The sequence below is a fragment of the Myxine glutinosa genome, chromosome 14, assembly GCF_964187855.1.
Source record: "Myxine glutinosa chromosome 14, kmMyxGlut1.1, whole genome shotgun sequence".
Lineage (NCBI taxonomy): Eukaryota > Metazoa > Chordata > Myxini > Myxiniformes > Myxinidae > Myxine > Myxine glutinosa.
In genome coordinates, this window is record NC_136274.1 from 50,352,402 (window position 1) to 50,365,667 (window position 13,266).

General features: G+C 43.9%; 1 protein-coding gene across 2 annotated transcripts in view; it reads right to left on the reverse strand.

Annotated features, from left to right (window-relative positions):
• LOC144888816 (toll-like receptor 2 type-2) overlaps positions 1-13,266 on the reverse strand; it is a 44,785-nt gene that overhangs the window by 17,521 nt on the left and 13,998 nt on the right. Inside the window, exon 2 of one of the 2 annotated variants that reach the window (XM_078768134.1) lies at positions 7,625-7,765. The exons of the other annotated variant lie outside the window; for it this stretch is intronic. The gene's annotated coding sequence lies outside the window, so the exon portion shown is untranslated. The remainder of the gene's footprint in view (positions 1-7,624; positions 7,766-13,266) is intronic. 2 annotated transcript variants of the gene reach the window in all.

The following is a 13,266-nucleotide window of genomic DNA, read 5'->3' on the forward strand; positions in this document are numbered from 1 at the left end:
CTGTCCCACCGTCAGCTGCTCCACCTCCTGCGTCAGGTCCTCTATGCCCCCTTGTAACTTTACAGTCCCCTTTCTCACCTCCTTCTCCATGTGCTCCTTACAGTGCCTCACCTCCTCGCGCACTCCTCCGACCTCCTCACTCACTCCTCTTCTGATCTCCTCTCCCATCACTTGCATCTCCTGCCCAGATGCCACCCTCATCTGCTGCATTTCCTCCCTGTGAGCATCCAGTTTGGTTTCTACCCCCATTCTGACCCCCTCTATCTGCTGCCCCATTTGGTTAACTTCCCTTTCCGCTTGGTCCCTCATGTCCCTCAATTTGCCTTCCATGGTGTTTTCTAACCCCTCTAACCCTTTTTGCATCCCTTCCATTTGATTCTCTTGAGCGGCCATTCTGTTTTCTACCCCCGTTAACCCATGTTTCACTCCCTCTATCTGATTCTCTTGAGCGGCCATTCTGTTTTCTACCCCCATTAACCCATTTCTCACCTCTTTTATCCCGTTGTCTAACCCCTCAAAATTATTGTCTAACCTCCCAAATTTCTTGTCTAACTCCTCAAAATTATTGTCTAACCTCCCAAATTTCTTGTCTAACTCCTCAAAATTATTGTCTAACCCCTCACTGGTACCCCTCGCTTCGTCCCTCATTACCCCCATTTGGCCCTCTAATCGCTCACCCTGAGCATCCATCCGGTTCCCCATTTGTCCCATACTGCTTTTCAAACCTCTAATTTGGTCTCCCAATTGCTCACCCATTTGTTCCATAAGGGCCCTCATTTGCAACATAAAAAGGTTCGGATCCACCAGGGGCGCTGCCACGGTCGCGGGCGTGGACGCCGTGGCCACCTCGTGCGTGACAACGCTATTTTGCGAACCTGCCGCCCTCACTGCTTCGCTCTCCTCTTGTCCCTCAATTTGGTCCTGGATCGACCCTACCTCACTCTCCTTTACCGGACCCCAGCCGTCTTGATCCGCCATAGCGCGACTTGCAAAATTCGAGTTTCGTAAAACAAAACAAATTTCGGCCGCTCCAAATTTTGACCAAATTTTTTTTTTCCTCTATTCGTTTTTTTTTTTTTTCAAAATTTGGTCGGGCCTCGAATCTCACTCCCGACACCAATTGTTACAGACACGACTTTGATGTTAAAGTGGGCCGAGCGGAATGGCCGTCGTGTCCGCACAAATTACCCGACTATACTCGACGTTGACGAAGTCGCGCGATGCTGGCTCAATAAGGAAAAGAAGACACCCGGCTGGATTATAATGACACAATACGACACCAGGGGTTCAGTTCTCAAGACCTCCGGAGGAGGTTATATTCGTGCGGAAGGTCAGATTACAGGGACGAGAGGTACATCATAGGAAGACAGGCACTTAGACACAACCTTATATTATTCCCGACAGACCACAGAGAAACAGGACAAAAACTGACTCACACGGGGATTGATGACTAGGAAAGGCAGATAGCGATGGCTCAAGGTGCACTCTTGGCTCAAAGCAGGGTACACGGTTCGGTCCAGAGATGCGGGGAGGTCTCGTCGCAGCGCTCAGAGGTGACGTTCTTTCTCAGGCCTCTCCAAACTCAGGCGCATCTGTTTCAGCGCTCGCAGGTCCGTCTTTCTCCAGCTGGGGGCGAATCTCTCGTCACGTCCGGCAAGCGGCTCCGTATATCCGGCGGGGAGTGACACGCCCTCGGCTCGTTAGCTCCGCCTCGTGGAATCGGCACGTTGCTTCTCATTGGGTGCGTGCGGGGGGGGTTACTGGCTCCGCCCCTGACGAGGAGCTGACAGCCAGCCCCTTCGGGGTAACCCCGTGGAGCGCATGGTCTGGAGCTAATCGAGCCGGTGTGAGGACGCATCCTCCCCCGCTCCGCCGCCATCTCTTCTGTTGTTGTTGTAATTGTTGTTGTAGTTGTTGTTATTGTTGTTGTAGCTTGGGGAAGAAGATGGGAGGAGGTATGGGAAGGGTCCTAAACTCACTACTGATGCCATATAATCACATTCTGGTGCAACGAAGAGTCATAATTAATGGAAACGAGGCCTTAACTGACATAGATTAAGAATAACTAGGAAGATGTCCGAAAGTTGGCTACGTGTGGTGCGGTGGACCTGGGCACGACATTTAATGGGGGAATAAGGGGAAGGTCGGCTCTACTGATTGTTATTTACATGCAATGGGACTAGGGAATGGGGGATCGGGGAAAGTTGGGGAGTATTGGAGAAAATAGGGGAATATTTACAAGCGGATATGGAGGCCAAATTCCATATTCGCAACAATATATATATATATATATATATATATATATATATATAAATATATATATATATATATATATATATATATATATATATATATATATATATATATATATATATATATATATATAAATATATATATATATATATATATATATATATATATATATATATATATATATATATATATATATACATATATATATCTCCACACACACACACACACATACACACACACACAGGTACACCGACACACATGCACACACATGCACACACATACACATATATACACATACACACATCCACATACACACACACGCGCACGTACACACACATGCACACCGACACATGCATACACATATACACCTACACTCATATATACATATACACACACACACACATGTATACACACACACACATATATATACACACATACACATACAGACACACACACATACACACATATATATACAAACACACACACACACACGTACACCGACACATACACACATATAAAAAAAACACACACAAACCCATAAATATACACATACACACACATATATACACACACACACACACACATATATATATACACATACACACACACATGTACACCCACACACATCCCACATGTCCCACATGTATAGGCCTATATCCCACATCCCACATGTATATACATGTTTAAAATGTACGTGCACATAACTAATAAAATAAAAACGAAGAAATATCTCTCGGTAGTTTCCTGAAACTCGGTGAAATTCGATGAAATTCGCTCGGTGAATTCACTCTTTTTTCGGTGAAATTTTTCCTTTGGGCAGTATATAATCGCTCCGAACGAAATATCTCTCAGCAATCTCCCATCTGTTAATTTATTTATTTTACAGATGTGAATTACACGTCCATGCACATGTGAAATGGAGTTTGTTTTTGCACACGTGAAATGAACATGTGAACCTTTACTTCCGGATAATAATGTTGAATGAAATAAGAACGAAGAAATATATGTCGGCATCATTGTTGACGTTTTTGTGACGACTGTCATCAAACGGAAAAGTAATATATCTTAACGGAAAAGAAAAAGAGAATTTTTCATATATGTCGACATTTTGCCCTCTGTGTCATGTTGGGCGGTGTATGATACATCGTGCCGCGATTTTTTATATATCTCGGCATTTTCCCGTGTGTGCATTTATTTTTTCAATTATTGCTGAAGCCGAGTCTAAAACCATCGATAAAAATGAAATCAGATGGTGAATTCGAGATAAAATCGTGAAGGTGACTCAATGAATGGGCTATATGTTACAGGCCTTCAAAAATGAATTTTGTTCTATTAACGGTAACTTTCATTGAATTTTATTCCCGTTTTTTGCAACCGAGTCTAAAACCATGGAAGCGACTGTGAAAAATGAAATGATATATCGAATTAGAGTTGCAATAAAACTGTGAGAGAGAGCAAGAAAACGCGGGCCTAACAAAAGGGCCTCAAAGCTATGCGAGTAACCAAAATGGTGGATATTTGTTTTTGAAGCCTCTTCCAGAATGGGCAGAGCTACTCTCTCAACAGAGTAAGCCACACCCCCGGACAGACGCCCGACAGGATCACCTACGACTAATATAATATATTGTTACGGTCCGCGGATTAGATGTTATTTTTACCGAGCGGTGGTGTAACCGCGGCCGAACAGTTATTCCCCGACTAAAACCCGATTCACCCTGAACGTTGGCCGTATCGCGCCACAGCTACTCAATCTGGAAAACTCTAAAGCGACCGAATGCAAAGAGGAAGAAGACGTACAGAAGAGTAACGGGATTTATTACTATTTACACACACAAGTAAAAAGGAGCAGTCACGATTATGTACAGGGACATGAGATGCAGGTGACACAATGAATTCCTTATACAAGCTTAATTACCTACCCAGGACAGAACAAACAAAGACGACTCACACGGGGAATTGCAGAGTGGATTGGCTGGAAGGAGGTGTGTGGCTGGAGGGGGAGGACGGCACGGAGCTGGCTGGAGCTTGATCCCGCACGGGACGTCGGGCTGGACCTCGACGGCCGCTGATGCCACCGATCCTGTCATGTGCGCGGGATCACGGGTCGGATCACGGGTCGGATCACGGTCGGGGCCGACGCGCTGGTGGGGGGTCTGGCGTGACGGGCTCTCTCCTCTCTCTTTCTTTGTCCAACCACTCTTTCTCCAACGCAACCACTCAACGCAACCACTGACCACCCCTGACGACCAACTCAGCTCTGGTCATGGACCTCTCTTTTCAGACTCATCTCCTCGTCTCAGTAAAAGCGCATCTCTTTGGGGAACGCCCCCGCGGCGGGTTATATAGGCCCCGCCCCTCAACCTTTGCGAACCTCCCCCAAACGCTCTTCCTCCGCCCTCTCAAACCAAACCCCTCGTGCTCGGTTGGTTGTTCGGGGCTGGCTCACTCCTCCCCTCTATGATGAGGTGGAGACACGCCCTTCTTCTCCGACCCTGCCTCGTGGTCAATGGCGGCAATTGGAGGGGATGTAATTGGCGATGGCAATTGAGGCCTGGCAATGACGAAAGGGGCAATGGAAGTTTTGGGAATGGGAATGAAGGGAATCTACTCTTATTTCACTCGGTGCAATGGAGTATTTAAATTCATGGGAGACACAGCCTTACCCTAAGACACATAATAAGATATAAGCTACTGAACAAGGGTTTTATCGGGTCCTGCAATGTGGTGTTTATGGAATAACTACCGAGATGCCCTTTTTATCTTTACACAACTCCGGAGGCAGGAGGCGCAGAATAAACAATAATAATAATAAAGCACACAATAAAAAAAATACAGTCCTCATATCCGCAACACTATATATCCGCAAACAACACTTCCATTTTGAGTTTAAAAAGCAATTTATTCTACACCAGTCTTGAGCAGACTCACATTGGAAACATCAGATTCTGCTTGATAAAGATTTGTTTGCAACAAAATTTAAAATGATGTTGTAACAGCAACCGTTGCAACTTGTTTAACATGTATCATAGGCACACTGAAAGAACCCTTTTCCTGAAATGCCACCATCCTGCACATAACTTGGGAAATCATTTATTTTGTTGATTGACTTTTTGAAAATTGTTTTTGTTGAAAAAGCTGATTTTGTTGAAATCCTGACTGGTTGGTGAAATGCAGACAGGTTTGCAAAATTCAGCAACATAGTGGGGCGGCTTAGCCCAAATATTCAAAAGAATTGTGCATTTTGTGAAACAAGCACCAAATTTGGCACAAATGTACATTAATATGTTGCGAACATTTTCAGATATTGGGCCACTTGAAATTCCGTAATTTTTCAGGTCTAAACCTGTTTAATAACAAACACAACAATCGGCTTTATTTGTACATACCTTGATGATGTTGCACGAGAACAGTTTCCAGGTCTAAACCTGTTTAACAACAAACACAACAATCGGCTTTATTTGTACATACCTTGATGATGTTGCACGAGAACAGTTTCCAGGTCTAAACCTGTTTAACAACTAACACAGCAATCGGCTTTATTTGTACATACCTTGATGATGTTGCACGAGAACAGTTTCCAGGTCTAAACCTGTTTAACAACTAACACAGCAATCGGCTTTATTTGTACATCCTTCTATTTGCTGTTTGATTTTGAGACAATGAGTAGCAGATGAGCCGCTTCTAGTGGGGCGGCTTAGCCCAAAGATTCAAAAGAATTGTGCATTTTGTGAAACAAGCACCAAATTTGGCACAAATGTACATTAATATGTTGCGAACATTTTCAGATATTGGGCCACTTGAAATTCCGTAATTTTTTTTTTCAAATGTTTTCAAATTTCGTAATTTCAAATTTTTCGGGTGACACCGTCACAATTTCGGTCTTCGAGGCCGGCCGATAGGCAAAGTGTGACCGGAAGGGATGAGGTTCTCCTGACCACGTGGCCCTCGATCTGGGAAGCGAGAGGCGTTCCATTAGTGGACGCGCCCCTCACGCCCGACTTTTGGGCGGCCCCGGCAGGCCGTTTGTTTTGACGTTCCGTGACAGGCCCCGCACCCGCACCTCCGGGCCGACCGGAAGCTTGTGCTGAGTACATCATACCTGAACAACTCAGTGAGGCAGAACACAGCAGTGCACACCAGGGTGACCCCTTCAGTGCATAAACCAATTAACCTGTCCACTGCAGGGCATATAGAAATGAAGTTATTTTCTGCATATAATAATAATATAAGTTCAGTTCTATATAACAATTTCTGTTATCACCACTACCACTACAACTACCACTACTATAAGCTTTGTCTGGAATTTTGTGGACTAACAGACAAACAGACATACAGACAAGCTGGGATCAAAACATTACCTCCTTCCACCATTGAGTGTAGAGGTAAACATCATGGAAATTATATCATGCCCTAGATTTAATTCATGCTTACCCGTGTATTTGCTTCACTGGTTCACAAGGTCTTTTGCATACATGTAATTCAGACTCTCGTCTTCATTGCTGACCACACAATGTTCGCAACATATTAATGTACATTTGTGCCAAATTTGGTGCTTGTATCACAAAATGCACAATTCTTTTGAATATTTGGGCTAAGCCGCCCCACTATATCGGCCGGCCTCGAAGACCGAAATTGTGACGGTGTCACCCGAAAAATTTGAAATTACGAAATTTGAAAAAATTTGAAAAAAAAAATTACGGAATTTCAAGTGGCCCAATATCTGAAAATGTTCGCAACATATTAATGTACATTTGTGCCAAATTTGGTGCTTGTATCACAAAATGCACAACAGGTTTGCTATGCTGCTACACTAACAGCTCCCACGACGATTCAAATATTTTTCCTTTTCCTCAATCGCTTATTCAATTCTCCTGCTATGAATGAATGAAATATTCTAAATAATGTTTCCTGTTATCTTATATCCTAATCGGATGCATCAACATAGTCTTCGTTAAGCCAAGTGTCTGTCTCTGTTGGTGGACAGGTAGAACAACGGGTGGAATATGCTGCCCGCCAGGGCAAGCAATGAGAAGCTGCTCCGACGAAGCGTTAACGCCTGAAACATCAGCTTCTTGCTTCGAACGGTGGTTATCAAACTTTGATAAACGTTCTGTCGATTCCATCCATTGTATCACAAAAAGGCCTTCTCAACCCTAGTCCAATCCTACACAAAACAAGTTTGTTATCAGTCATCTGATAATGGTAATGTTAACCAGTTACTGTCTGACTCTGTTCACTACATATGGTCATATTTTCACCTGTGGAGCATTACGCAAGGAAGATTTCTTTTATGATCAATAAATTTGACTTTCAAAATGCTGTGCATGTGGTAAGCATAAGGGGTGCAGTGAAAGGGAGAGTGGGGGAATACCTGTAAGCTAAAATGAATCAGGTGCAGAACCTTGCCCTCATATTCATCTGAAAGATCTCAATGGTTGTCCAATGATTTAAATTATGGAAGCAGTGTTGTGTTGAGTTGTGAGTAGAAAATGCTACAAAATGAAGAGTTTGCCTAGAGAAAGAGAAAGCCCAAATAAAAAGTTAAAGTCACAGATTTATCAATACAAAATAAATTAAGGGGTCACAACACTATGAGGAAGAACCTAGCAGACACTTCTGACAATAAACCATCTGATTTTAAAGGAGAGAATCTTGGCATGTCCAAGCTCGGCCATGCGCTCGTTGTTGTGAAGTTGGAATCATTTCCTGTTGTTAGTTTTACAGCAAGAGTTGTTGTTGATAGTTTACTTAATCAAAGTGTTCAAATATTAAGAGTGCAAGACACGATTCAATGTCAACGATTAAGTAGAGGCATTACTAATGACATGGACTGTCACCTTTTCTGAAAGGTTTGACACAAATGTGAGAATTCACAAATCGAATTGTAAACCAACATAGTTAAACTCCTAAAATGCAACGTTGTCGCCCATCTCCACTCTTTTGGTCCGCTTTTCTCCTGTTTGTGGAACTGTCTTCCTGAGACCTTTCGATTGCCCTCTTCCTGTCAGAACTTTAAGCAAGCAGTGGACCACCATCTCATTTCACCCTATTACTTCCCATATCTTACACCCCTTAAACCTACCTAACCCAACCCTTCCTTTTCGTTCATTCCCTTGCTTGTGTCTAACTATTGTTTTTTTTTTAACCAATCTTACGAATGCATTGTGAAAACAAACCCGAACCAACAACTGAAAAGTTGCATCTACCCATTTGTACTTCAACTTGGACCCCATACGACTGTTATTGAGCCTTTTTGCTATTTTCTCATACACCTGCGGAACAGAGACGTTAGCAAGCATTGAAGCCATGTTGATGCATAATTGTTCTGGTGGTAAAACACCACAAAGCTTAACGCATAGTTTTGGGTAAGGGTAAATAATGTAATGACAGTAATACCTCGCTTAACGCTCAGGGTGTGTTCCTGGAAAAGAGAGCACTAATCGAAAAACGCTAAAATAGGTTAGTGTAAGCTCTCGGGGGTAGTTCGTGGCCATCGCAAAAGTACAAAGTCACCCATGATTTTATTGTTGTACATACCAAGACCTTTCAAAAAAATTTGGATGACAAGCCCAAATCTGTATAGATTTTGATACAGAGGGCGCTTTTCAAAATGGCCACCATAAGTATTACTTTTGACCATATCTTGGTCTGTGAGACTCATAGAGACATGATATTGGTGCCTAAACCTATGTTTTCAGAGTCAAGGAACTCAATAAGACCAATAACAATTACATTGGCTCCTTCGTTTGTGGTAGCCATCTTGAATTTCAAAATGGCCACCATTCAAAATCGTAGTTGTCCATATATCAGTCATCAAAACACATAGACACTTGATGTTGGTGGCTATACTCATGCATTTAAGGCCAAGGAATCCAATGATAAGAGTACAATAATACAGTGGTATAATAATACAGTGGTTCACTGAGACCAGCAAAAATCTTCTTGAGTCTGCCTGAAACAGCACCATCTGTCTTCAGGAACTTCTCTGAGGGTCATTCCTTCTCAATTAAGGACAAGCCTGGTCGCTTCACAGCAGTTGGCGGTGATCAGAAGCTTGAGCAGACTACCAACCTCTCATCAAAGTGCAGTGATGGTGTCATTGGGCATGCCAAGCAGGAGTATGTCGCTCAGTGGGATCTAATCTATCATGAAATGATGGCTGTAAAAAAAACTTGCATCGCGAGTATACTGGCGTCAATGAGAGCACGTCTGAGGCATGGCACCATCACGAATCATCACAGTCAACCACCAATAAAAAAGAAGGGCACGTCCAAGAAATGATGAAGTACATTGAAGAGAGAGGGTCGCCATTATCAGCAGAGTGTCCCCCAGTGCTGCACAACTTTGTCACAAAAGAGGTGATGACAGAAGAGATCAGAAATGATGTCCTGAACGCATCTGAAAAAGGCAAGAAGAAATATGAGGCATTCCACAGTGAAAGGATGATCAGCAAAACCTTGAAACTGAATGACACTATTCATAGAACGAACATCAAAACTATGATATCAATGAGAAACAATCCCAAAAAAACAACAAGGAAAGTGATCAGAAAAATGAACATGACTGACAAATCAATCGAAATCGCTCGAGATAGAGGTCTTAACACAGAAGCTCTTCTGAAGTATGATGTTTTGCCATCTCCCATGCTGTTCGATGATGATGGGCTTATGACCATGCCTGAGAAGAGTCAACTTATTCGTGAGCTTGAAGATAAACTGAAGTCTGACGATTATTCCTACCGTTACAAGCCTGAGTCGGCCTTCTTTATAGATATCATGGCAGCAGTTCGCAGAGTGCCCCCTCACTGGACTTTCAAATTTCTCTGATCTGCTTTCAAACTTCACACAGATGACGGATGTGTACCACAATTATGGTAGATGTGATTACATCTTTGACATTTACAATGACAATCCATCAGTGAAAGACAGTGAAAGGTTGCGGAGATGCAGTGTGACTCCAGTAGTTCTGAGCACGGTTGAACAGACAACCCCCCTTCCTAAGGACATGGCAACATTCTGGCCATCGAACAAAAACAAAGTGCTGCTGGAGAAGCTAATCTATAACTACGTGCGTGAACAGTCATCGCAAGGCCATGAACAGCCGACAATACTCAGCCAGCTATGCATAGACTGTAACGACTGGCAGTGCATAAAGATACACAATAGTACAGAACATGACATGCGGAACCTGCAGTGCACAGTTGAGGAGGTAGATCTACGCATACCCATGCATATCCTTGATTGTCTCCAGGCAGGTTACAAAACCTGTGTTGTTATCTCCAATGATACAGATGTGATAGTTGCCTTACTGTTTTATATGCCAATCTTTCTTCAAGAGGGACTGAAGGAACTGTGGGTATGGGCAGGTAGAGGCACCACCACCCGTTATGTACCCCTTCACATTCTGCATGCACGGCTGGATCCTGATCTCTGCGCAGTCCTTCCAGCACAACACAGCCTCACAGGGTGTGATATCACCAGCAAGATTGGCACCAAGAAAGCAGCCCTCAAGGTTGACCCTGAGATCCACTTGCGAGGATTTGGCACAACCGCTCCACTAACTTCTGCAGTGATTCAGAATGCAGAACAATATTTGGTCAAAGTAGCAGATGCTGGGAGCAAATCCGGTAATTTCCAGGAGCTTTGAGCTTATCAATTCCATTTCTCAAAATCAACCGCTTCAAAATCTGCCACCGACAAGTCAAGGCCTTGAACCTCACATTTATCGTGCATTCTACAATGCATACACCACTATGCATGCTCTAGACAGGCAACTCAACGTTAGAATAGGAGACCTGGATCCAGTCGATTACGGATTTAACCTCGAGAATGGCCATCTTTTGCCATCAACATCATGGAAAACCCTCGAGCCACGTTGGTCCCCGGTGTGTCATTGTGGCAAATGCGCTCGTGTAACGTGCCCTTGTCGAGAAGCTTCGGTAAAATGTTCTGTGTTCTGCAAGTGCCAGAAGACTGAAAACTGTAAAAATCCTTACAACTGAGATGAAACATTAGACTCTGATATGCACCGAAATTACAACTTTGAGGTAAATAATCATTGATTTAGAGTCATTTCAAGTATAGCCGTTAGGTTTTGGTGACCATTTTGGACGCCATTGTGGATTTTTAGGTTACATGATAACTCAACCAAATGAACCACTGTATTATTATACTCATCATTGGATTCCTTGGCCTTAAATGCATGAGTATAACCACAAACATCAAGCGTCTATGTGTTTTGATGACTGATATATGAACAACTGCGACTTTGAATGGCGGCCATTTTGAAATTCAAGATGGCTACCGCAAACGAAGGAGCCAATGTAATTGTTATTGGTCTTATTGAGTTCCTTGACCCTGAAAACATAGGTTTAGGCACCAATATCATGTCTCTATGAGTCTCAAAGACCAAGATATGGTCAAAAGTAATACTTAAGGCGGCCATTTTGAAAATCGCCCTCTGCAGCAAAATCTATACAGATTTAGGCTTGTCACCCAAATTTTTTTGAAAGGTCTTGGTATGTACAACAATAAAATCATGCGTGCTTTGTACTTTTGCGATGGCCACGAACTACCCCCTAGAGCCAGTAGGTCATTATACCATTGTTACTGCGCAAACAAAGTGAAAAGCGGGGTTAAGCAATAATTGGTTAATATCCATCTGTCATCGAGCAACAACTTATTTAAATGAAATGTTATATTTTCTTCAGAACATGAATATTGTTACGTGGTCCCCTCGGTGACTACCTGGTCTCGGTGACCCCCGGACCGTGAGAGGACCTTCGCCAGAAAGTAGTATTAATATTATATATGCGCTTTCGCAACGCAATCCCTATGAATTCCACCCAAGAGAAACTGATGTTCAATGATATATTTCCAGGGTAAGGATATCATACAATTTCAATGATACAATCACGGATATTCCCCGAGCAATCAACAACAAACAACCATCAACAATTCCCAATCCACAATCAATTCCCTATATGATTAAGATGGCCATCTTATATATGTGTGTCCCCTTCTGTACTCACGACCCCCTTTTGGTCTCTGCCCCTCACAATGTCTCTGGGCCCCTCCTGACCAAGATGCTGGTCGGCGTCGCCGCACTCGGGCGGTTGAACGAACCCCGGGTGGACGTGTTTCCACCGGGCAGGTATCGTACCAGGCACCGCGGCTGCAGCCCCTCGTGGCCACGCGAAGCGGGTACGGTAAAGCAAGCCAAAAGCCCCATGCCGCTTGCAAGGCGTGTTAGGCCCCAACGTGCGACCCGTACGCGTCTGTTTAGACGGTGCCACGAACGGTGCCAGACGAGGGGTCGATGCACGGCCCCACGTCAACTTGACGTCTCCACCGGGTAGGTACACGTCCCGGTAACTCCTCTCGCCAGACGGGCTTCGGAACGCCGCTTTTCCACGCGGCGCAAGGTCGATCCCACCTTTTGTCGGAGCGGGGCGAGGAAGAAGAATACTCGTCGCTTTTCTTCCTCGTGTCTTTTCCTCTTCCGTTTCCGGTCACTTCCGTTTCCGGACACTTTTCAGAAGGGCTCCTGACCCTCCAACCACAACAACCCTTAATCTACTACACATGGATAAGCAAAGACCTGAATGGTAATTCACATACATTCACATAAATATGTAACACTCCCCCCCTTCAAGAAAGAAAGTTTGAACCCAGCGAAAACTTTCTTTGCCGGCCAATTTGGAGAAACAAACCAGATAACTCAACCCCCCCCACATTATCCGTTCCCCCCGGGCACAGTTATCACTTAACAAGAAAGCAACCAAAATTTCACCACAACCCCCCCCAGATTACTCCCTCTGGACTAAGCACCTGCAACGACATTGTCCCTGCCCTTTACATGTTCAATTTCCCGTTGGACCCCTGCCAAGCCAAACTCCATCTCATGACCCTCTGACTTTGACCGTCAGTTTCTTGTGAATGAAGGTTAAGGGGTTGATCAAAGATCCGAAGTTAAGCAACTCGATAGCACCTTTTTCCGGGAGGCCAAGCCGAG